Source organism: Papio anubis, chromosome 1 (genome assembly GCF_008728515.1).
Source record: "Papio anubis isolate 15944 chromosome 1, Panubis1.0, whole genome shotgun sequence".
NCBI lineage: Eukaryota > Metazoa > Chordata > Mammalia > Primates > Cercopithecidae > Papio > Papio anubis.
The window spans coordinates 38,400,988-38,424,453 of NC_044976.1; the positions used below are offsets into that span (position 1 = coordinate 38,400,988).

General features: G+C 43.1%; 1 long non-coding RNA gene across 1 annotated transcript; it reads right to left on the minus strand.

The window, feature by feature from the left end:
* Positions 1–263: 263 nt before the first annotated feature.
* On the minus strand, positions 264–16,647 carry LOC108583757. The gene is made up of 3 exons (XR_001898542.3): positions 15,909–16,647; positions 15,042–15,080; positions 264–4,673 (listed from the first exon to the last, which is right to left on the minus strand). It is a non-coding gene; the product is annotated as an uncharacterized LOC108583757 (long non-coding RNA).
* Between the last annotated feature and the right edge of the window lie 6,819 nt (positions 16,648–23,466).

The window sequence follows — 23,466 nt, forward strand, 5'->3', positions numbered from 1 at the left end:
GATTCTCAGAAATCATTAAAACTCCCACTGTCACTGCTGCTCGAGGACTGCTGACCTTGTCAATGTCTGAGCTGCCTTCTCCAAGACCACTGAGTCTTGCTCTGTCGCCCAGGATGGAGTGCTCACTGCAAGCTCCGCCTCCCGGGTTTACGCCATTCTCCTGTCTCAGCCTCCCGAGTAGCTGGGACTACAGGCGCCCACCACCTCGCCCGGCTAGTTTTTTGTATTTTTAGCAGAGACGGGGGTTTCACTGTGTTAGCCAGGATGGTCTCCATCTCCTGACCTCGTGATCCGCCCGTCTCGGCCTCCCAAAGTGCTGGGATTACAGGCTTGAGCCACCGCGCCCGGCCGACCACTTAACTTTTTGTCTGTGGCCCAACTCCTGCAGGGCTGATCTGGAGTTAACTCCTGCAGGGCTGATCTGGGGCCAACCCCTGCAGGGCTGATCTGGCGCCAACTCCCACAGGGCTGATCTGGAGCCCTCCCCTCCCTCAGGTGTGTCTGAGTAGCTCACAAAGATCCTCAAACATTCCTGGGATTTGGAGTCTGTTGTCCCAGAAACAGAAGTCCTCTAGGGGGCAGTGTGAATCAACTCACTGGGCCAACCTAATAAAGTACCTCTGCCCAAGTTAAAATTCTATTACACATAAAGATGAATCCTGTGGCTCAGAGAAGTTAACCAACTTGGTCAAATCACCAGCTAGTCAGCAGCAGGACTAGGATTCAATCTCAGTCTGTCTGACTCCAGAATGACTTCTTTTCATTCTGTTGGGCTATCTTCCTATTCGTTAGCTTAAAGGGAAAAGGACACAGCCAGTAAACAGCAATTAAATAATTGCAGAGCACCTATTCTGTACCAGGCACTAATCTATGAAGTGAACAAAAGAGAAAAGATGTCACCTGGGAGAAATAGTGTTCTTTGGGGAAAGCCAGGTCTAAGTTAAAGCAGAGAAGAGATCGAGAATATAGGATTTTGCTGATGACACACCATGAGTTCTATGCACTATAAGCCATTCAATCACTTATGCATTCAGCAAATATTCATGTTTTTTACATCCTTGCACTGTGCTAGGCACTGAAAAATAAAGCGGGGAGCAAATAGACATGAATATTGCAAGTTTATAGTCTAGCAGAGGATTAAACAAATAAATGAATATTTAAATGTATAATTACATATTTTTGGTAAGTGCTATGAAGGAAAAAAGAACAGGATGCTAGAAGAGAGAAAATCAAGGGCCTTACTTTAAAAGATCAACCCTGAAGATTGAGAAGAAGCTGGACAAGTGAAGAATGTTCCAGATAGAGGGAAGAACAAGTACAGAGGACCTGAAGTGAGACAAAGTTTAGGGTTTGCTGAAGATTAATATAACTGGGGGCCTCTGCCATGACTGGATGATATGCTCCGTTAATTGTATTTAGTACACATAGGAGGGAGTCCCAGGAAAAGGTGAGAAATTGAGCAGACACAAATGCAGGAAAATTATATATTGGGGGGTGGGTAGCAACATGTATGGGGTGCTAACAGGAAATTCTGGTGCTCTTAAGAATAGCAGGTGATAAGGCCAGGTGGTAGAACCTAATAGGCAGGCTGAAGATTTCGATTCTATTTGAAGCAAGAAGGGACTGAACAATCTTAAACAATGGAGTCAAATTTAGGAAGGTGAATCTCGGGGAGCAAGGGGATGAACTAGAAGCAGGAATACCTGTTGGGAAGCCCTTGCAATCATCCAAGCAAGAGCAAAGTAGGGCATGTCTAAGGGTGGTGGTACAATGAAGGAACTGCCCCTCCCTTAAATCCAACAAATATAAACAAATATAAAATCTCCCAAGGGGCAGAGGAAAAAAGCATTCTCCAGAGAGACTTTGGCAGGAGGGGAATGTCTGAAATAGCATCTGTGAGATTTTTGGATTCCCATCTCCTTTGGGGGTTCTATACCTTTGGGCCCCTAACCCTTCATCAAAATGCAGCAACAAAGCCTCCCAGAAGGGAAAGCTGAGCCCCTGGGAAAGGAACAAAATGTTCCCCAGGGTCCCAGTGAGGTGATGGCAGCAAGTCCAGCCATAGGAAATAATAATCAAAATCAGCTTCTGAAGCACATCCTCTCCTCACCTGGCAGCCACTCTCACTCTCCAAATGCTTCTCATTTGAAGACCTTTAGAGGACATTATTTTTTGTTATCTATATACTCTCATTCTCCAGGCATGGAGAAGTAGAAATGGGTAAGAGAAAAGATGGAAGAAAGTTTCCTGAGCACAAATTAATAGGACTTAGAGTCTAACCTGATTAGATTTGAGGGGTAGAGAAAGAAAAGATAAAAAATAACCGTGGGAGAAGCTAGGGTGTTGGAACAATGGTGATTTAAGATCTTCTCATTCCCTTTACACCGATTGTACCTTCCCTAAGCAAACTTCTGGTGTTAATTTTGTTTCCCAAGCTGACTTTTCTATAGAGATACCATTATATTTCTTAAGGTAAATTAGTAATTTGAGCTCTTGTGACTTAATCACAACCTAGGTGAAATGATAGAATCAAATTATTGAATTTGCAAATCAGAAATTCTAGCCTAATCGATCGGCTCCTTTGATGATCCACAATATGGGTCTGTCCTCTTGATCATTTTGTCACTCACAGGACAAAGTTGTGGAAAGAGATGGCATCCACAGTCAGTAGGTGTGGAGGGACTACAGTAAAGGAAACTAAAGTTATCCTCTGAAGCTGAACCTTATAGGAGTGATACTAGTAACATCAAGCGCTTACTATGCATCTGGCCTCATTCTCGGCTCTCTGGATAAATCTCATTAGGACTCACAACTATGAGAACTATGAGACACAGGCTCTTACAATGTCCATCTTAAGATGAGGAACCTAAGGCTCAACGAAATTAAATGATCTAAAGGCACACAACGAGTAAGCAGTTGGAGCTGGAATCCAAATCTGACAAACTTGACCCTATAGCCCTCTGGGTTTTACCTATACTGAGAAAAAATTACCTTGACCATAGTAGGTGTCCACAATGTTTCATGAATCTAAATAGATGGATCTTAAAAATGTAACCATTCTAACTCGTCATTTGTGTCTTACTGACGATGTATTGAGAAATATCCAGGTTCACTCAAGCCGGCGGTGGTGGTTAGGGGGCAGGGAGAGGACCTGGGAGTATTCATAGAACTGGAATATAATAAAGAAAGTTGCGAATAAATTAACTGTATTATAACTTCTGGGGGAAAAAGAATATAAAACCCAGGACTTGTTTTTTCATGATGTATTTTTAGCCTCTAGGATAGTACCTGAAACATGGTAGACTTTCAATGAATATTTGTTCAGTAAATGAATGATGCCACTCGACACTGTCCTGCAATCTTCCTGTGAGCATCTAGTATGCATTCTTCCTTTTCCCACTCTAAAACAACTTTAACAAGGTTTTTACTGTCTCCTCAAAAGCCCAACATTGCCCTTCTCTACCACCTCAGCTTTATCTCATAAGTCATGGAGAAAAAAGAAGCACCCAGGCAATGACTCCCAAATCTCCCACTGCCAAATCTATACACCAACTTGCATCTGTACCCATACTCTCTAGATTCCCTCCTTTTGAAACAAAAATACATATCTAATTTCTATTGCAGATCAAACTTCTTGAATTCTGGATGCCATCCCCTCTTGCCTTCTCAAGGACTTTTCTCCTGCAGTCCCCCCACCCTGTTTTCTACATTATATTTTCTCCTATTTTCGTGTATCATTTCCATACCCATACAACCTTGCTCTAGAATCTCCTGTTGAAATGGTTTGGCTGTGTCTCCACCCAAATCTCATCTTGAATTGTAATTCCCACGCGTTGTGGGAGGTACCCTGTGGGAGATAACTGAATCATGGGGGCAGATCTTTCCCATGCTGCTCTCATAATAGTGAATAAGTCTCACAGGATCTGATGGTTTTATAAAGGGGAGTTCCCCTACACAAGCTCTCTGCCTGCCACCATGTAAGACGCGACTTTGTTTCTTGTTCGCCTTCTGCTCTGATTGTGAGGCTTCCCCAGCTGTGGGGAACTATGAGTCAATTAAACCTCTTCCCTTTGTAAATTACCCAGTCTCGGTTATGTCTTCATTATGGGCATGAGAACATACTAATAAACTTATCTTTAAGAATTTCTTCCAAAACCTCATATCCCTTTAATAGCACAGCCCCATTTTTATTCTCCTCTTTCTCAGAAAAACTTCTCAAGAGGGTAACTGCCCTGCCCTTTTTACATTCATATCTCACATTAATTCTCCAATGTTCTCCAAACGGGATTCCACACCAGAGATCTACAGAAACTTCTCTAGTTGAGGTTACCAACCAATACTCATGATGTAATATCAAATGGTCATTTGTGTGCCCTCACCTTACCCAAACTCTTGTCAGCAGCCTACACAGCTGATCATTCAGCTTCTTCCTGCCACTTTCTTCTTTTGTCTTGAGGAATATCACACTCTTGGTTTTCCCTTTGTCTGTTCAGTGGGTTCTGAACATTCTTGGATGGCTGGATCCTATTCCTCTGACATCTCAGTGTTGGCCTGATCCTGGACCCTCCTCCTCCTTTCTGTTTTGAGGTTGCAGACCGTTGGCCCGGGAGGCGAAGTTTGCAGTGAACTGAGATTGTGCCACTGCACTCCAGCCTAGGCGACAGAGCAAGACTCTATCTCAAAAAAAAAAAAGAAAGAAAAGAAGAATATTTTCTTTGTCCCATAAAAGGATTAATGTAGCTATTGTGTGGACAATTGACTTCAGGAGGGCCAGAATAGAAATAGCTAGTCCCCTAAAAAGGTTACTCCTTAAGTTTAGATGGGAGGTATTAGTGAATAAAAGTAGGGTGGTAATAGCTGGAGGAGGTGTAAAAAAGGGTCAGTTTGGGAATATATTTTCAGTCAAGAGCCTGGACTGGATATGGAATGTGAAAGAAAGAATGGCATCGTGTACAACTCCAAAGTGCTTTGCCTAAACAAATGAATGAATAGTGGTGTCCCCTCCTTGGAGAGGGGCAGTTCGGACATGTTTTATGTGAGATGCCTAATAGAGATCCACAAGGAAATAGCAGGCGATTCTGAATTGTAGGGCAGTGGTGATAGCTAAATAGGCCCATTCTCGTTATTTGTAGGTCCTAGGAGCAAGAGCACAACTGGAGGCCTACATAAACTATGTCTAAATATTTAGAAGTTATAACCAAGCGAACAATGTACTATTAAGTAAAATATCTTCTATCTTTCTCCTTGATAAAAAAAAACACAAACTTCACAACAATACAATTATTAAAATATTGAATAGCTGTGATTTTTATGACTATTTGAAAATATCAAAGAAGCTGGGCACGGTGGCTCATGCTTGTAATCCCAGCATTCTGGGAGGCCAAGGTGGGCCGATCACCTGAGGTCAGGAGTTTGAGGTCAGCCTGACCAACATGGAGAAACCCCGTTTCTACAAAAAATACAAAATTAGCCAGGCATGGTGGCACATGCCTGTAATCCCAGCTACTTGGGAGGCTGAGGCAGGAGAATCGCTTGAACCTGGGAGGAGGAGGTTGCAGTGAGCTGAGATTGTGCCATTGGACTCCAGCCTGGGCAACAAGAGTGAAACTCCATCGAGAGAGAGAGAGAGAGAGAGAAAGAAAGAAAGAAAGAAAATATCAAAGATGACTGAAGTTAATTATTATTGTACACACCTGGGTATTTTATTGATGGGCCGGAGATGTTTAGATAAATTTAAAAATACAGCCAGGCACAGTGGCTCACGCCTGCAATCCCAGCACTTTGGGAGGCCAAGGTGGGCCGATCACGAGGTCAAGAGATCAAGACCATCCTGGCCAACAGGGTTAAACCCCATCTCGCTGGGCGCGGTGGCTCAAGCCTGTAATCCCAGCACTTTGGGAGGCCGGCTGGGAGGCCGAGACGGGCGGATCACGAGGTCAGGAGATCGAGACCATCCTGGCTGACACGGTGAAACCCCGTCTCTACTAAAACATACAAAAACTTAGCCGGGCGAGGTGGCGGGCGCCTGTAGTCCCAGCTACTCGGGAGGCTGAGGCAGGAGAATGGCGTAAACCCAGGAGGTGAAGCTTGCAGTGAGCTGAGATCCGGCCACTGCACTCCAGCCTGGGGGACAGAGCAAGACTCCGTCTCAAAAAAAAAAAAAAAAAAAAAACCCCATCTCTACTAAAAATACAAAAAATTAGCCAGGTGTAGTGGCTGACGCCTGTAGTCTCAGCTGCACGGGAGGCTGAGGCAGGAGAATGGCGTGAACCCAGGAGGCGGAACTTATAGTGAGCTGAGATGGCTCCGCTACACTCCTGCCTGGGCGACACAGTGAGACTCCATTGGAAAAAAATACATAATTAATACATTACTGTATTTTTCTTTTCCTTTTTTTTTTTTTTTTTTTGAGATGGAGTCACGCTCTCTCGCCCAGGCTGGAGTGCAGTGGTGCCATCTTGGGTCACTGCAACCTCTGTCGCCTGGGTTCAAGTGATTCTCCTGCCTCAGCCTCCCGAGTAGCTGGGATTACAGGCGCCCACCACCATGCCCGACTAATTTTTGTAGTTTTTAGTAGAGACGAGGTTTCACCATCTTGGCCAGGCTGGTCTTGAACTCCTGACCTTGTGATCCACCCACCTTGGCCTCCCAAAGTGCTGGGATTACAGGCGTGAACCACCGCGCCTGGCCCTATATTATTGTATTCTTCATACAATTTTTTTTTTCTTACCCTAGCAAAATCACTAATTATATTGATATAATAAAAATTTTTTCAAGGCCAGGCATGGCAGCTTATGCCTATAATCCCAGCACTTTGGGAGGTTGAAGAAGGAGAATCACTTGAAGCCAGGAGTTCTAGACCAGTGTGACCAACACAGCGAGACCCTGTCTCTACGGAAAATCAAAAAAATTAACTGTGTATGGTGGCATGGACCTGTGGTGCCAGCTATTCAGGAGGTTGAAGTGGGAAGGTCGCTTCAGCCCGCAAATTCAAGCCTGCAGTGAGTCATGATTGGGCCACTGCATTCCAGCCTGAGTGGCAGGGTAAAACTCTCTCAAAAAATAAACAGGCTGGGCGCGGTGGCTCATGCCTGTAATCCCAGCACTTTAGGAGGCCGAGGAGGGTGGATCACCAGAGGTCAGGAGTTCGAGACCAGCCTGGCCAACATGGTGATACCCTGTCTCTACTAAAAATACAAAAATTAGTGGCCGGGTGCGGTGGCTCAAGCCTGTAATCCCAGCACTTTGGGAGGCCGAGACGGGCGGATCACGAGGTCAGGAGATCGAGACCATCCTGGCTAACACTGTGAAACCCCGTCTCTACTAAGAAATACAAAAAACTAGCCGGGCGAGGTGGCAGGCGCCTGTAGTCCCAGCTACTCGGGAGGCTGAGGCAGGAGAATGGCGTAAACCTGGGAGGCGGAGCTTGCAGTGAACTGAGATCCGGCCACTGCACTCCAGCCTGGGCGACAGAGCGAGACTCCACCTCAAAAAAAAAAAAAAAAAAATTTGTTAGGCATGTTGGTGTGTGCCTGTAATTCCAGCTACTCAGGAAGCTGAGGCAGGAGAATCGCTTGAAGTGGAGAGACAGAGGTTGCAGTGAGCCGAGATCGTGCCACTGCAATCTAGCCTGGGCAACAAAGAGGGACTTCATCTCACAAAACAAAACAAATAATAAAAATAAAAGGCAAAATACAAAAATATCAAAATGTTGTCAATCTTAATATCAAGATGCAGGCTATATGATTAAATATTGAGTTCATTAAAGCACAAAGTTTAAGGACAGTCACCTGGGAGGATACAGACTCCATAAAGATGGAGTCAGTGCTCTGAAGTGGAGATGTTTGAGTGTTGTTTACAGTGTCAAGATCTGGGGAAGCTTAGTAGGATTTCAATATTTTCCATACAAGGTTATTGCACAGTTACAGCAATTTGATAGGCAGTGTTTCTGAAACCACCCCTATAAACATTATAAAATTAATCAGGGAAGAAGGGAGGGGGAGAAACAAAAACAAACCCAGCTTGCAGCACATTCAACATTAGTCATTAGGTTAGCTTGTTCTCTGAGCTGCTTCCTCATTGTCGTTTTGTGCCTAATGTCCTAGAATCATGTAGACCTCGTTACAAGATTATAGTTCTCCTTAACTGTTCTATAGCTAACAACTTGAAAATATGAAATGCTAAGTTCTCCCTTTGAGATATTCAGGTCCTGCATACTGAGAAAACCACTCACTCAGCTGGTCTGAAGGACCTCAAAAGAAGCTAACTCACCAAAGAATGTAGTTTCCACATCCTGATGACCTCATTCTCCCTTTACCCTGACCAATCAATTACCCCAATTCTCAGTCCCTTGCCCTCCATGATCCCCTTAAATCCTCAGCCCAGAACTCCTCAGGGAGGTGGATTTGAGGATCTTCTCCCATCTCTTCACTCGGCATCCTGTGATCATTAAACTATTTCTTTGCTGCAAACCCTGCTGTCTCGGTGTAATAGATATGTCACTGCACAGCAGGGATAAGAACCTGTTGGTTCTCTAATATTTATTTTTTGGGCAATGTAGTTTTAATATTCCACATTATGGATGTAATATGTAATAATCAAGGAGTTTTTTTTTTTTTTTTTTTTTTTTTTTAAGACAGAGTCTCACTCTGTTGCCCAGACTGGAGTGCAGCAGCATGATCTTGGCTCACTGCAGCCTCCACCTCCCAGGTTCAAGTAATTCTTGAACAAGTAGCTGGGATTACAGATATGTGCCACCATGCCTGGCTGATTTTTGTATGTTTAGTAGAGGCAGAGTTACGCCATATTGACCAGGCTGGTTTCAAACTCTTGGCCTCAAGCGATCCACCCACCTCAGCTTCCCAAAGTGCTGGGATTACAGGCATGAGCCAACGTGCCTGGCCTCAAGGAGTCTTTTTTTTTTTTGGAGGGGTGGGCAGAGTCTTGCTCTGTCGCCCAGGCTGGAGTGCAGTGGAGCGATCCCAGCTCACTGCAAGCTCCGCCTCCTGGGTTCACGCCATTCTCCTGCCTCAGCCTCCCAAGTAGCTGGATTTACAGGGGCCCACCACCACGCCCGGCTAATTTTTTGTATTTTTAATAGAGGCAGTTTCACCGTGTTAGCCAGGATGGTCTTTATCTCCAGACCTCATGATCCGCCCACCTCAGCCTCCCAAAGTGCTGGGATTACAGGTGTAAGCCACCACGCCCAGCCTAAGGAGTCTTATATGTTAGTCAAGACTCAGTCAAGGAGTCTTATATAGATTCAGTCAAGAAGTCTTATATCTCAGGTACCACCTGAGTCAGGTACAAGAAAATAAGAAAAGAAATTAATCTATGACAAAAAGTCAAGATTAAGAAGTCATGCTCCGTGACTCGGTCTCCAAAGTCAATCTTCCACAAAACCTAAGCTTTTAGAAGCCCCAAATAGACAGACTATTCATTTTCTTTCACACTTTCCCCTTTTCTTCAAGATCTTCAAAGAAAGCATTACAGACGAAGCATTTGTTAGAGAGTAGTTATATCTCACATCACTAGGAAGTCTCATTCCTGGAGAGTCATGTCCCACAGAGAGGGGAAATGTTTAATTCATAAGCTGAAAGAAGCTAAAGCCTAATTATAAAGAAACAGGAGGAAAGTATAACTTAGTGGTCTGATTCTGGTCGTGTGACTTATTTTCAATTAACGCAATTTTTAAGCAATTATTATTCTAGTTTTAGTCATTGATCACAAGCAAACTGTAACACGAATCATGAGTAATTTGATAACTAGGAAAATGGTAACTATACTTATGATTATGATAATAATTACTTGAAGACCAGAATGAAAAAAATGAACTTAGCCCTCAGGGTAACCAACTAAACAAGTCATTTAGAGAATCCAATTTTCTTTTCTTTTCTTTTCTCTCTCTCTCTCTTTCTTTTTTTCTTTTTTTTTTTTGAGACAGTGTCTTACTCTGTCAGCCAGGCGGGAATGCAGTGGCATGATCTTGGCTCACTGTAACCTTCGCCTCCCAGGTTCAAGTGATTCTCCTGCCTCAGCCTCCTGAGTAGCTGGGACTACAGGGGTGTGCCACCATGACCAGCTAATTTCTGCATTTTTAGTAGAGATGGGGTCTCGCCACTTTGACCAGACTGGTCTCAAACTCCTGGCCTCGGGTGATCCACCTACCTTGGCCTTCCAAAGTGCTAAAGTGGGATTACAGGAGTGAGCCACACTGTGCCTGGCCTAGAGAATCCATTTTCTAACATCTTATAACCATTCGTCTTTTGAGATTTATTTATTTATTTATTTACTTATGTATTTATTTTTGAGATATAGTCTCGCTCTGTCCCCTCGGCTGGAGGGCAGTGGCGCAATCTTGGCTCACTGCAACATCTGCCTCCCGGTTTCAACCACCGTGCCTGGCTTTTTTTTTTTTTTTTTTTGATGGAGTCTTGCTCTGTTGCCCAGGTTGGAGTGCTGTGGTGCAATCTTGGCTCACTACAACCTCCGCCTCCCAGGCTCAAGTGATTCTCCTGCCTCAGCCTGTCGAGTAGCTGGGATTACAGGCGCCCACCACCACGCCCAGCTAATTTGTGTAGTTTTAGTAGAGATAGGGTTTCACCATGTTGGCCAGGCTGGTCTCAAACTCCTGACCTCAAGCAATGTGCTCGCCTTGGCCTCTCAAAGTGCTAGGATTACAGGCATGAGCCACCACATCCAACCAAGTTATTCTTTTAAATTGAGTCTGCACTTCTCTAGAGGTATTAACACAGATACAACAAATGATGTATGCTACTGCACAGACTCCTCCTTTTTCAGCCAATAAATAGTCAAAGGCAATTATGTTATCTAGTATTACCTGGGCTAAGGAGGTCAAACATTTTTGGTGAGCTGCAATGCTTCTTGCATTGTCTCCAGCTATCTGACCAATACGAGCTGATATGTTTTTATTCATTTCTCCCAGCACTCAGGATTAGTATTCCCAAAATGCTTTGACCTAAATTATTTTAATATTCTGCTAACATAGTCCTCTTATCTCTGTAATAGAGAAAGAGGGGTCCATATATATGGGGGTCCCTACATATTGCCCAGGCTGGTCTTGAACTCCTGACATCAAGTGATCCTCCCACCCCGGCTTCCCAAAGTGCTAGGATTACAGGCATGGGTCACTGTGGGGAAAAGAAAGATCAGACTGTTACTGTGTCTATACAGAAAGAAGTAGACATAAGAGACTCCATTTTGTTCTGTATTTGAGATGCTGTTAATCTGTGACCCTACCCTCAACCTTGTCCTTGCAAGAGACATGTGCTGTGGTGACTTAAGGTTTAAAGGATTTTGGGCCGTGCAGGGTGTGCTTTGTTAAACAAGTCCCTGAAGGCAGTATGCTTGTGAAAAGTCATCACCATTCTCTTAATCTCAAGGACCCAGGGACACGTACACTGCCAAAGGTCGCAGGGATCTCTGCCTAGGAAAGCTAGGTATTGTCCAAGGTTTCTCCCCATGTGACAGTCTGAAATATGGTCTCCTGGGAAGGGAAAGACCTGATCGTCCCCCAGCCTGACACCTGTGAAGGGTCTGTGCTGAGGAGGATTAGTATAAGAGGAAAGAAGGCCTCTTGGCAGTTCAGATAGAGAAAAGCACCTGTCTCCTGCCCGTCCCTGGGCAATGGAACATCTCAGTGTAAAACCCGATTGTACGTTCTGTTTACTGAGAAAGGAGAAAACCGCCTTAGGGCGAAAGGTGGGACTTGCTAGCGCAATGCTGCTTTTTATGCACTAAAAAGGTTTATGGAGATGTTTACATATGCATATCAAGGCACAGCACTTTTCCTTAAACTTATGTCACAGAGATCTTTATGCACTTGTCTTACTGCTGACCTTCTCCCTAAGATGATCCTATTATCCTGCCACTTCCCTTTTTCCTAAGATGGTAAAGATAATGATCAATAAATACTGAGGGAACTCAGAGACCGGTGCTGGCATGGGTCCTCTGTATGCTGAGCGCCGGTCCCCTGGGCCCACTTTTTTCTCTCTCTATACTTTGTCTCTGTGTCTCATTTCTTTTCTCAAGTCTCTCGTTCCACCTAACGAGAAACACCCACAAGTGTGGAGGGGCAGGCCACCCCTTCAGTCACCATGCTTGGCTCCTTCATATTTTTATGTAATGATAAAAGAGTTACAAAATAACCTAATGAGTATATGTCCTTTCTTTGCCAACTATTGAGGCCACGGTATGCTCAACCAAACTACCTTGTGTAGGCAAATCATTCTTGATGCCACATACAAACGCAAAACCTGAGGGAGCATAAGTAATTCCCCTCAGGGTGTATTTTTTGTTGTTGTTGTTGTTGTTTTTGAGACGAAGTCTTGCTCTTGTCCCCCAGGCTGGAGTGTGATGGCCCTCAGGGTATATTTGTTAATAGCCTCATTAACAGAAAGAGTAGAGAGCAGAAAGTCAAACCAGAGATTTCCCTTTTCATATATTTGCCAGAACTCATTGCATGACATGAAATAAGAGGGAGATACTGGCAGACCAGGGATTTGTTTTTTATTTTTTGAGACGGAGTCTCGCTCAGGCTGGAGTGCAATGGCACCATCTCGACTTACTGCAACCTCCGTCTCTTGGGTTCAAGCGATTCTTGTACCTCAGCTTCCTAGGTAGCTGGGATTACAGGCACAGGCCATCATGCCTGTCTAATTTTTGTATTTTTAGTAGAGATGGGGTTTCACCATGTTGGCCAGGCTGGTCTCGAACTCCTGACCTCTGGTGATCCACCCACCTTGGCCACCCAAAGTGCTGGGTTTACAGGCATGAGCCGCCATGCCCAGCCTGTAATGCATTTCTTAATCCAATGTAGAATGGAACAAGGAGGGCCAGGACCAAATTCTTTCCAAGTAGATATGATAGTAAATAGTTTTTGACAAGATATAGAAACTGAAGTGTCATGCATGATTTGAACTGGGAAAGTTAGCCTAGAAAGAAATCAGTCTAAATATGTAATGGCATTAGGGACATCTGAAAAATAAGTGACGGATATTACTAATGGCATATGTTGGTCATGAATAGATCTTGTAATCATATGGCAGATCCAACAGTCAGACAGGTTTCCTTCAGTAACAACGCTCTGGGATAGTTTAATCAAAGTGTTATCATACCATTCCATGCAGAGAGAAAAAGAAACAACCATAAGGAAAAAAATAAAATTCATTCTTCCTAACCAAACTACCCACTAAAGTCCTGAAACAACACTTATCTCAACAGAGTAGAATGAACAAGGGAAGAAATTTTCTTTGTCACATAAAATAATAATGATTGGCCGGGCGCGATGGCTCACGCCTGTAATCCCAGCACTTTGAGAGGCCAAGGCGGGTGGATCACAAGGTCAGGAGATCGAGATCATCCTGGCTAACACGGTGAAACCCATCTCTACTAAAAATACGAAAAATTAGACAGGCGTGGTGGCAGGTGCCTGTAGTCCCAGCTACTCAGGAGGCTGAGGCAGGAGAATGGTGTGAACCCGGGAGGCAGAGCTTGCAGTGAGCCAAGATCACGCCACTGCACTCCAGACTGGGAGAGAGCTTGAGACTCCATCTCAAAAAAATAAAATAAATAAATAATGATTAACCAGATTCTTGAAGCAATGGTGACAATGGTCACTAGTAGACAGGCCTAAGCATTCATTTAGATAAAGTTCTGGTCTGGCATCTTGGAAGAGCTGTCTACCTCAGATGTTGTCTTTTCCTCAGCCTGGTGTAAACTTGACAAGTCAAAGATCACCTTTCAGTAAAACAGGCCATTTGATGAGAAATGTGAATCCATGAGTTCATGCCTTCTAATTTTATAGCACAAGGTTAATAAGAAATACCTGATAGGCCGGGCGCGGTGGCTCAAGCCTGTAATCCCAGCACTTTGGGAGGCCGAGGCGGGTGGATCACGAGGTCAGGAGATCGAGACCATCCTGGCTAACATGGTGAAACCCCGTCTCTACTAAAAATACAAAAAACTAGCCGGGCGTGGTGGCGGGCGCCTGTAGTCCCAGCTACTTGGAGGCTGAGGCAGGAGAATGGCGTGAACCTGGGAGGCGGAGCTTGCAGTGAGCCGAGATCACGCCACTGCACTCCAGCCTGGGTGACACAGCGCGAGACTCCGTCTAAAAAAAAAAAAAAAAAAATACCTGATAGAGACTTTTCATTTCAGTCAAAAGGAATCCTTTAGAAGATAATGTTTCCAATAGACAAAATCTCCTGGCTGAAGTCCATGGGTTTTATGTTCTTCATTTACTGGGAGTTCACTATAAAAAGAATCTTTTACCAATTTGCAATTTTTACTTGTCTCATGAGGCCACTGCAGTAATGTAACGTGTCTCCTTTTAGCATTATGGATTCATAATTTCCTGGGGGTAGTTGTTTTTGTTTTGTTTTGTTTTTTGAGATGGAGTCTCGCTCTATCGCCCAGGCTGGAGTGCAGTGGCACAATTTCAGCTCACTGCAAGCTCCGCCTCCCAGGTTCACGCCATTCTCCTGCCTCAGCCTCCCAAGTAGCTGGGACTACAGGCACCTGCCACCATGCCTGGCTAATTTTTTTGTATTTTTAGTAGAGATGGGGTTTCACCATGTTAGGATGGTCTCGATCTCCTGACCTCATGATCTGCCCGCCCCGGCCTCCCAAAGTACTGGGATTACAGGCGTGAGCCACTGTGCCCAGCCTCCTGGGGATAGTTTTTATAGGTGTACCTGTTATTGTCTCAATTGGAGATAACTGATGTTTACAAAAAGGAGTGGATCTTAGGTTACGTTAAGCAAAACCAATGGAAAAGCTTTTGTCCAATAAATTTTAAAAGACTTGGTTAATTTTGCCAATTGAGTTTTGATTATTTCATTTGTGTGTTTTAGTAACCCAGATGACTGAGGGTAATATGCACAAGGGAAATGTTGGAGAATTGGCCAGATCTTACATATTGACTGAATAATGTATCCAGTGAAATAAGTACCTCTGTCGCTATCAGGTTCTAGAGGGACTCCTTAAGTTGGAATAATTTTTTCCAGGAGCATTTTACTTACCGCTAAGGTTGTTGCTCTTCCACATGAAAATGCTTCTACCTAGTAAGAAAACATACAAACCAAACTAGCACATACTTGTATCCTTGTGATGGGAGTAACCGAATAAAATCTAATTACCATACCTGGAAGGGGGACTTCAGGTAAAGAAAAATATCCATGAGAACTATATAAAGGTTTTCCTGGATTGTATTTTGGGCAGATATGGCAGCAACTGTATACCTTATAAGCTGTAGTCAGAGAAGGTTTCCAATAACATCATTGTCCCCAGCACCTATCTTATCAGGATTCTAGCTAGTTAAATCATGAACATAGGTCAAAAATGATAACTGGTAGGATGTACCGGCAAGTTGTTTGGTCCATACCATAGTTCATGTTTGGGGGAGTACGTTCCCTCCTTTGTTTCCCAATTTTTTTATTGGGAAGCTCTGGATTGAGTCAATTTTATGTCAAATTCAGGGACTTCTTTAAAAGTTAATATAGATTGTCTTTCTTGCCTAGATGTCTGTAAGCAGTCCTCTTTGCTGCCTTATTAACTAGTTGATTTCCCTTTTTTTTTTGGAGTATCTGATTTGGAGTGACCTGGGAATTTAATAATAGCTAGTGATCTGGGTAATAATATGGCTTTTAATAATTGCAACACAGGGTGCCCATTTTTATGGACTGACCAGGAGAGGCTAAGAACCCTCTTTGTAGCATTTCAAAGTCATGAGCTACTCCAAAGGCTATCTGCTATCTGTGCATTAGCAGTTATTCTGCTAATTAATGCTATCAATTGTTTGTTGAGCTGAGGTTGCTTCGAAAGATAAGCACTTTCTATTTCTTCAGCTACAGATATGATAGCACAACCTGTATAAGTTCCAGACTCACCTGCCAAGTAATATCCATCTGTAAATCAAACAACAACATCATCAGTAAGGGGAGTTTCTTGCAGGTTCATGCTAGGAGAGAGAAGTTGATCAGTTAAAGTTATGGCATTTCATCTGAAAGTAGAGGCGGAACAGTAGAAGGTTTTTAGATTATTGCCCTTAGAGAGTGTAATATGAGGTGCAGAAAGAAATAGAACTTCCTAAGGGGTCAGCTTGCTAACCGAATAATGCTGAGTATGGTGTGAAATTAGAAATGCTTCCACAGAATGTGGAATGAAGATAGTGAGGGGAGATCCCTTCATTATTTCTTCAGTTGCTTTTACTAGCAAGATGGTCTCTGTTATCACTTTCATGCAGGATGGCAATCATCTAGCCACTAAATCCAAGTGCTAACTATGGTAGCTTAAAACTAGCTCTATTTTAATCCCCCATGTTTTCAGGTCAGAATGCTTAGGACATTTTCTTGATTTTTATGTACAAGCAACGTAAATGGAATATTATAATTTGGATGTCCTAAGGGGCACAGGCACCTATAAGACCCCTTTTATTTATTAATATTTTATTTATTTACTTTTTTTTTTCACGCTCCTGGCTGTAGAATATAAGACTCCTTTTAATGTTGACTGATTTCTGCCTGTCCATTCCAGAGAATCTGGCTTGTTTTGTTTTTGTGTTTGTTTTGAAACAGTGTCTCGTTCTGTCGCCCAGGCTGGAGTGCAGTGGCACAACCATGGCTCACTGCAGCCTCGACTTCTTGGGCTCAAACAATCCTCCCACTTCAGCCTCCTGAGTAACTGAGACAACAGGCATGCACCATCACGCCTGGCTAATTGTTTTATATTTTTTATAGGAACAAGGTTTGCCATGTTGCTCAGACTGGTCTCAAACTTCTGGTCTCAAGTGATCTGCCCACCTTGGCCTCCCAGAGTGCTGGAATTACCGGCAAGAACCACCGTGCCTGGCCTGTCGTTTGTTTTTTAGAGAGAGGGTCTTGCGCTGTAACTCAGGCTGGAGTGCAGTGGTGCGACTGAAGCTTAATGCAGCCTGGAATTCCTGGACTCAAGCAATCCTTCCACCTCAGCCTCCTAAGTAGCTGGAGTACAGGCATATGATACTGTGCCCAGCCGGTTTTTTTTTTTTTTTTTTTTTAAGAGTACATAAAGGCTGAGTTTAAAAAAAAAAAACAAAAACTGGAATCCGGCTGGGCGCGGCGGCTCACGCCTATCATCCCAGCACTTCGGGAGACTGAGGCAGGCGGATTACCTGAGGTCAGGAGTTCGAGACCAGCCTGGCCAACATGGTGAAACTCTGTCTGTACTAAAAATACAAAAATTAGCCAGGCGTGATGGCGGGGTCTTGTAATCCCAGCTACTCAGCGGGCTGAGGCAGGAGAATTGCTTGAATCTGGGAGGTAGAGGTTGCAGTGAGCAGAGATCATGCCACTATACTCCAGCCTGGGTGACAGTGAAACTCCGTCTCAAAAAAAAAAAAAAAAAAAAAAAAAAAACAGCTGACACCCAAGAAATATGCTTTCAATACTTATAAGAAATAAGCTGGATTCTCAGTGTATCCCTGAGGCATAACCATCCATGTGTATTGTCTGTTTTTCAGGTGAGGGTGAAGAGAAACTGATTATCAATAGTAATGCTAAAAAACACACTACATAAATATATCACAGTAAAGAATTCACCTTCAGTTGAGATGGCAGCAAACAACATTTGGGAGGTTGGCACTACTGGATGTCAAGGAATGATTATGATATTCATTTCTCTTAGATCCTGTAGAAATCTCGATCCTCTATTGTTTGGCTTTCTCATGAGGAGAACTGAAGCATTACATGGACTTGTACAGGGCATACTAATTGCCAGGCATAGTGGCTCACACCTGTAATCTCCGAACTTTGGGAGGCTGAAGTGGGAAGATCACCTGAACCCAGGAGTTTGAGACCAGCCTAGGCAACATAGCAAGATCCCATCTCTATAAAAAAGTTAAGTGAGTTCAAGTGATTCTCCTGCCTCTGCCTCAGCCTCCCAAGTCGCTGGAATTACAGGCATGTGCCACCACTCACAGCTAAGTTGTATCTTTAGTAGAGACAGGGTTTTACCATATTGGTCAGGCTGGTCTCGAGCTCCTGACCTCAAGTGATCCACCCAACTTGGCCTTGCAAAGGTCTAGGATTACAGGCATGAGCCTCTGAGCCCTGCCTTTAGCTTTACTTTTTGATATTAACATGTGAACTAGTTAGCGTAAACTAAAAACCAAAAAAAAAAAAAAAAAAAAAAAAAAAAAAACAGGATCATATGCTTGAATATTCCATTCAAATTCTCTGGTGAAATGAGTAGGGTCCAGGTGAGAGTCAGGGAATTCTTTACGCCTTTAGGTTTCACCTTGGGTTCTCCCCTACCAGACACCAGCTATTCACAAAATGGAGCCAGAACAATAGGAGTAGAAGTGGGAGGAGGAAGAAAAAGTAGTTGAGATAATGAAGGATAAAGAGAAAGAGGAGTTATGGGAGGAGGAGAAATTTCAGCAGCTTTTTCATTTCAGAAATTGTTTTAGAGAATCTTTTGTTTTCTTCCTGTAAAGAAAGAACTTTATCAGAACCTCTTTTGGAAGCCTCTAAATGCCATTGAAAATAACTTTACCAATTGCTCTGTTTTATTTTAGAGCCAACTTATTCTAATTGAACATATAAGTAAAGTAGTTTAGGCATTTCAAGGGCACCCCACTTGGGCCATTATAATTTGGAGTCATCGTGAGTTATTCATGACCAATTTTCTAAATATTTACCTGAAAAGGCATCATATGTGTTAACTATAAATCCAGCTGGAGTTTCTAATAGTGGGACTCTCTTTAAGGAGGAAGATTCAGTTTTAGATGCACAGTTGCCCATAGTGCTTTCCTTTGAAAGACCAAAAGACTTAGGGAAAGTTGTTTTGGGATCAAGTGTGCTGCTTGTGAAAATAACTCCTCAAGGTGTCACCCTTGAGTCACTTCTTCCCACATACAAATCTCGATACCAACAAACTTGGATGCTGAAGATACAGGGTCATCAATCCTTCATGTGTGCTCACCAGATTAAGCGAGGTTTCCTTTAAGTTCTACTTAAGGGATTTCCTGTGAGACTGTTACTTAGCAGGAGTGATTAACTCAGATACTCATACTAGACTTTGGTTGCTTAAGGTGCCTTTTAGCTGGGAGAAACAGTGTCTATTACCTTCAGGAGTTATTTCATCCTTATACAGAGTATTTCATAATTTTGGTCACTCAAGAAGCAAATTTGAATTTGTCAATTGAACCGAGCCTCAGAACCTGGCTAGCTTTAAATATTATAACATTTATGCTTAAGCCACAAATATTTACTTCCTCTTTTCAAAAATAAACTGTTTTTCACCTTATCAAAATTTTGAATGAGAGAAAAAGTTGTAAAATCTCTAAGGAGTAATTCAACACAAAAACTTAACCTCACAGAAAAGTGAAAGTCACAATTTTTATTTATTTATTTATTTATTTTTGAGACGTAGTCTTGCTCTGTGACCCAGGCTGGAGTGCAGTAGTGTGATCTCGGCTCACTGCAACCTCGCTTAAACTCCTGGGTTTAAGCGATTCTCCTGCCTCAGCCTCCTGAGTAGCTGGCACTACAGGCATGTGCCACCACGCCCAGTTAATTTTTGTGATTTTAGTAGAAACGGGGTTTCACCATGTTGGCGGGGCTGGTCTCGAACTCCTGACCTGAAGTGATCTGCCTGCCTTGGCCTCCCAGAGTGCTGAGATTACAGGTGTGAACCACTGCACCTGACTCAAAGTCACAAATCTATGATCAGCAGAATCTCTAGAGAATAACAAATGAAACTCCTATCTTGCAGCAGTGCTTTAATTCTAACTCCCTCCAGTTAGGAATGTATAGCTAGAATAAAGTCTGAATCCTCATTAAAGCCAGGAGGACTACAGCCTGAGAGGAGCCTTACCAGGGATCCCCATTAGTTCCTTTGAGGGTGGATGAACAAAAGTTGTTCATGCTGGTTCCAAGATTTTGGCTGTTAGTGAAATGACAGGAATAACTGGAGTGAAGGTTTACCTCTGGTCCCTTCATGGTCGCCAAAATGTCAACCTTAATAATGAAATTCAGGCAACATGATTAAATAATTGAGTTTATTCGAGTGTAAAGTTTGAGGGTGGTCATCTAAGAGGATATAGACTCCAAAAAGATGGGGTCAGTGCTCTGAAATGGAGAGGTTTGAGGGTGCTTAAATAGGCAAAGTCTGGGGATACTTACCAGGATTTCAACATTTTGCATACAAGACTAATACAGCAACTTGATTGATTATACGCAGTGTTTCTTTTGGGGGAAGGGTATATTTCACATTTTACATTAAGGATGTAATAGTCAAGGTGTCTTTTTCTCCGGCAACATCTCGTTTGAGCCAAGTAAAAGAAAATAAGCGGCTGGGCGCGGTGGCTCACGCCTGTAATCCCAGCACTTTGGGAGGCCGAGGCAGGTGGATCACGAGGTCAGGAGATCGAGACCATCCTGGCTAACACGGTGAAACCCCGTCTCTACTAAAAATACAAAAAATTAGCCAGGCGTGGTGGTGGCGCCTGTAGTCCCAGTTACTCGGGAGGCTGAGGCAGGAGAATGGCGTGAACCTGGGAGGCAGAGCTTGCAGTGAGCCGAGATGGTGCCACTGTACTCTAGCCTGGGCGACAGAGCAAGACTCCGTCTCAAAAAAAAAAAAAAAAAGAAAAAAAAGAAGGAAGTTAATCCATAACAAAAGGCCACCGGGCACAGTGGCTCACGCTTGTAATCCCAGCACTTTGAGAGGCCGAGGTGGACAGATCACTTGAGTCCATGAGTTTGAGACCAGCCTGTGCAACATGGTAAAACCCCATCTCTACAAAAAACACAAAAATTAGCCTGGTGTGGTGGTATGTGCCTGTAATCCCAGCTACTTGAGGGGCTGAAGCAGAAGGATCTCTTGAGCCCAGAAGTTGAGGCTGCAGTGAGCTGAGATCACTGCACTCCAGACTGGGTGACAAAGTAAGACCTTGCCTCAAAAACAAAAACGAAAACAAACAAACAAAAATGCCAGTAAACAAGAGGTCATGCTTTGTGACTTAGTCTCCAAAGTCAACCTTGCTTAGGGCCTAACAAGTTTTAGAAGCTTAAAATATACAGACTGTTTATTTTCTTTCACAATTTTAAATTAAAATTAGGTAAATAATGCTAGAATTTTAAATTTCATTTAAAAAACAATTCAGTCTTATTTCTTATTAAATATTTTTGTACAAATAGTTATTCCCAATGCTACTATTCATTGTCTATTTATGATTATGTAAATGTTCAGTCTCACTCTCTACTCATGTTACATCTAGACAGATACATGTTTATATCAGTGTATACGCATATGTGTGTATTGAGACAATTAAAGAAAGGAACATCTGCCACTACCAGGAAACAATACATGTTTATGCACGAAAATTGCATTTGTGCTATCTAAGAGGAAGAGTATGACAAGCTAATTTGTGTTTTCTCTTACCTAAGTGTTTCTGTAGCTTGATGACTCTCTATGTAGCATTTCAAAAACAGTGCCTATTTCTCTCTCTCTCTTTTTTTTTTTTTTTTTTTTTTTTGAGATGGAGTCTGGCTCTGTCACCCAGGCTGGAGTGCAATGGTGGGATCTCGGCTCACTGCAACCTCCGCCTCCTGGGTTCAAGCGATTCTCCTGCCTCAGCCTGCCAAGTAGCTCTGGGACTACAGGCGCGCGCCACCATGCCCAGCTAATTTTTTGTATTTTTAGTGGAGATGGGGTTTCACCATGTTGGCCAGGGTGGTCTCAATCTCCTGACCTCGTGATCCGCCCACCTCAGCCTCCCAAAGTGCTGGGATTACAGGCGTGAGCCACCGCGCCCAGCCTGCCTATTTCTCTTAAGTAGCAAAACCCAAAACCTTCAAGACATTAGAATGCAGTTGCCTTTCATTTTTTTAATGGTGGTAAAATATGCATAAAGTAAAGCTTATCATTTTATCCATTTTTAAATGTATAGTTCAGAGGCATTAAGTACATTCACATTGTTGTGCAAACATCATCACCCTCCATCGCCGTAACCTTTTCGTCTTCCTAAACTGAAATTCTATATCCATTAAACAATAACTCTGCCAGCCTCTCTCTCCCCCAGCCCCTGGCAACCACCTTTATTCTTTCTGACTCTATGAATTTAACTACCCTACATACCTCATATAAGTGGACTCATACATTTGTCTTTTTATGACTGGTTTGTTTCACTTAGCATAATGTCTTCAAGATTTATCCATGTTGTAGCACATGTCAGAATTTCCTCCCTCATCCTGCTTTTCAGGAATGAATTTCTTTCCTTTTTAGGGCTGAATAACATTCCATTGCGTGTGTATACTACATTCTGTTTATTCATTAATGGACATTTGGGTCGTTTTTATCTTTTGGTTATTATGAATCACAGTGTTGTGAACATAAATGTACAAATATCTGTTCACGTCCCTGGTTTCAATTCTTTTGGTGCCTTTCAGCTTTGAATATACGGAACAAGAGATGTGATAAAGAGGTTCCCTCAAGCCTGAATAGTAGTGGTAAATAAAGCAAATATTTATCCGGGTGTGGTGGTGTGTACCTGTAATCCCAGCTACTCAGGAGGTTGAGGTGGTAGAAGAATCTCTTGCACCCAGGAGGTGGAAATTGCAGTGAGCCGAGATCACCCCACTGCACTACTCCAGCCTGGTGACAGAGGGAAACTCTGTCTCAAAAAACAAACAAAAAAACAAAACAAACAAACAAACAAACAAACAAAGAAAAGGAAAGAAAAGAAAAGAAAAGAAAAAAAGCCAGGCTTGTTGTTGCATTTCTGTAGTCTCAGCTACTCAAGAGGCTGACATGAGAGGCTTGCTTGAGTCCAGGGAGGCTGAGGCTGCAGTGAGCTGTGATCATACCACTGCACTCCAGCATGGGTGACAGAGTGAGACCCTGCCTCAAGAAAGCAAATATTTAAGATTGTACTTGTGCTGAGTGTGAGCGCTGGATCTCAAATGATAGGGGTGCCCATGTGTTCTTTAATATAGTTACTCTGTGTGTGTGTGTGTGTGTGTGTGCGCGTGTATAAGAAAGAGACAGAGAGGTTCGTGTGGCCCTCTAAAGTGTGGGACCGCGGGCAGGGCTCCTTTTGCCTGGGCTTATAGTGGTATTGTCATAAGCACATACATGTATCAGAACTGGGTGAGTGCAGTAGTGAGTATAGATAGAAAAGAAGTTGACGGACTATGCCTGGGACACTTAGAAATCACAAAGAAAAGAGAGAATAAAAAAAAAGAAATCAAGGCAAAAAAAAAATAAAAAAATGCCAGAATGTACAGACTTGGAATCCAAGAGAAATTAAACGTTGGGGAATTATCAACAATGCCAAATACTGCTAAGAGATTGACTAAACAAGGACTGAGAATTCACCTTTGGACACACAAAAAAGTAGAACTCAGTGGTGGTGTTAAAATGAGCTGTTTCAGTGAGTGGTGGGGATAAAACCTGACTAAGAAG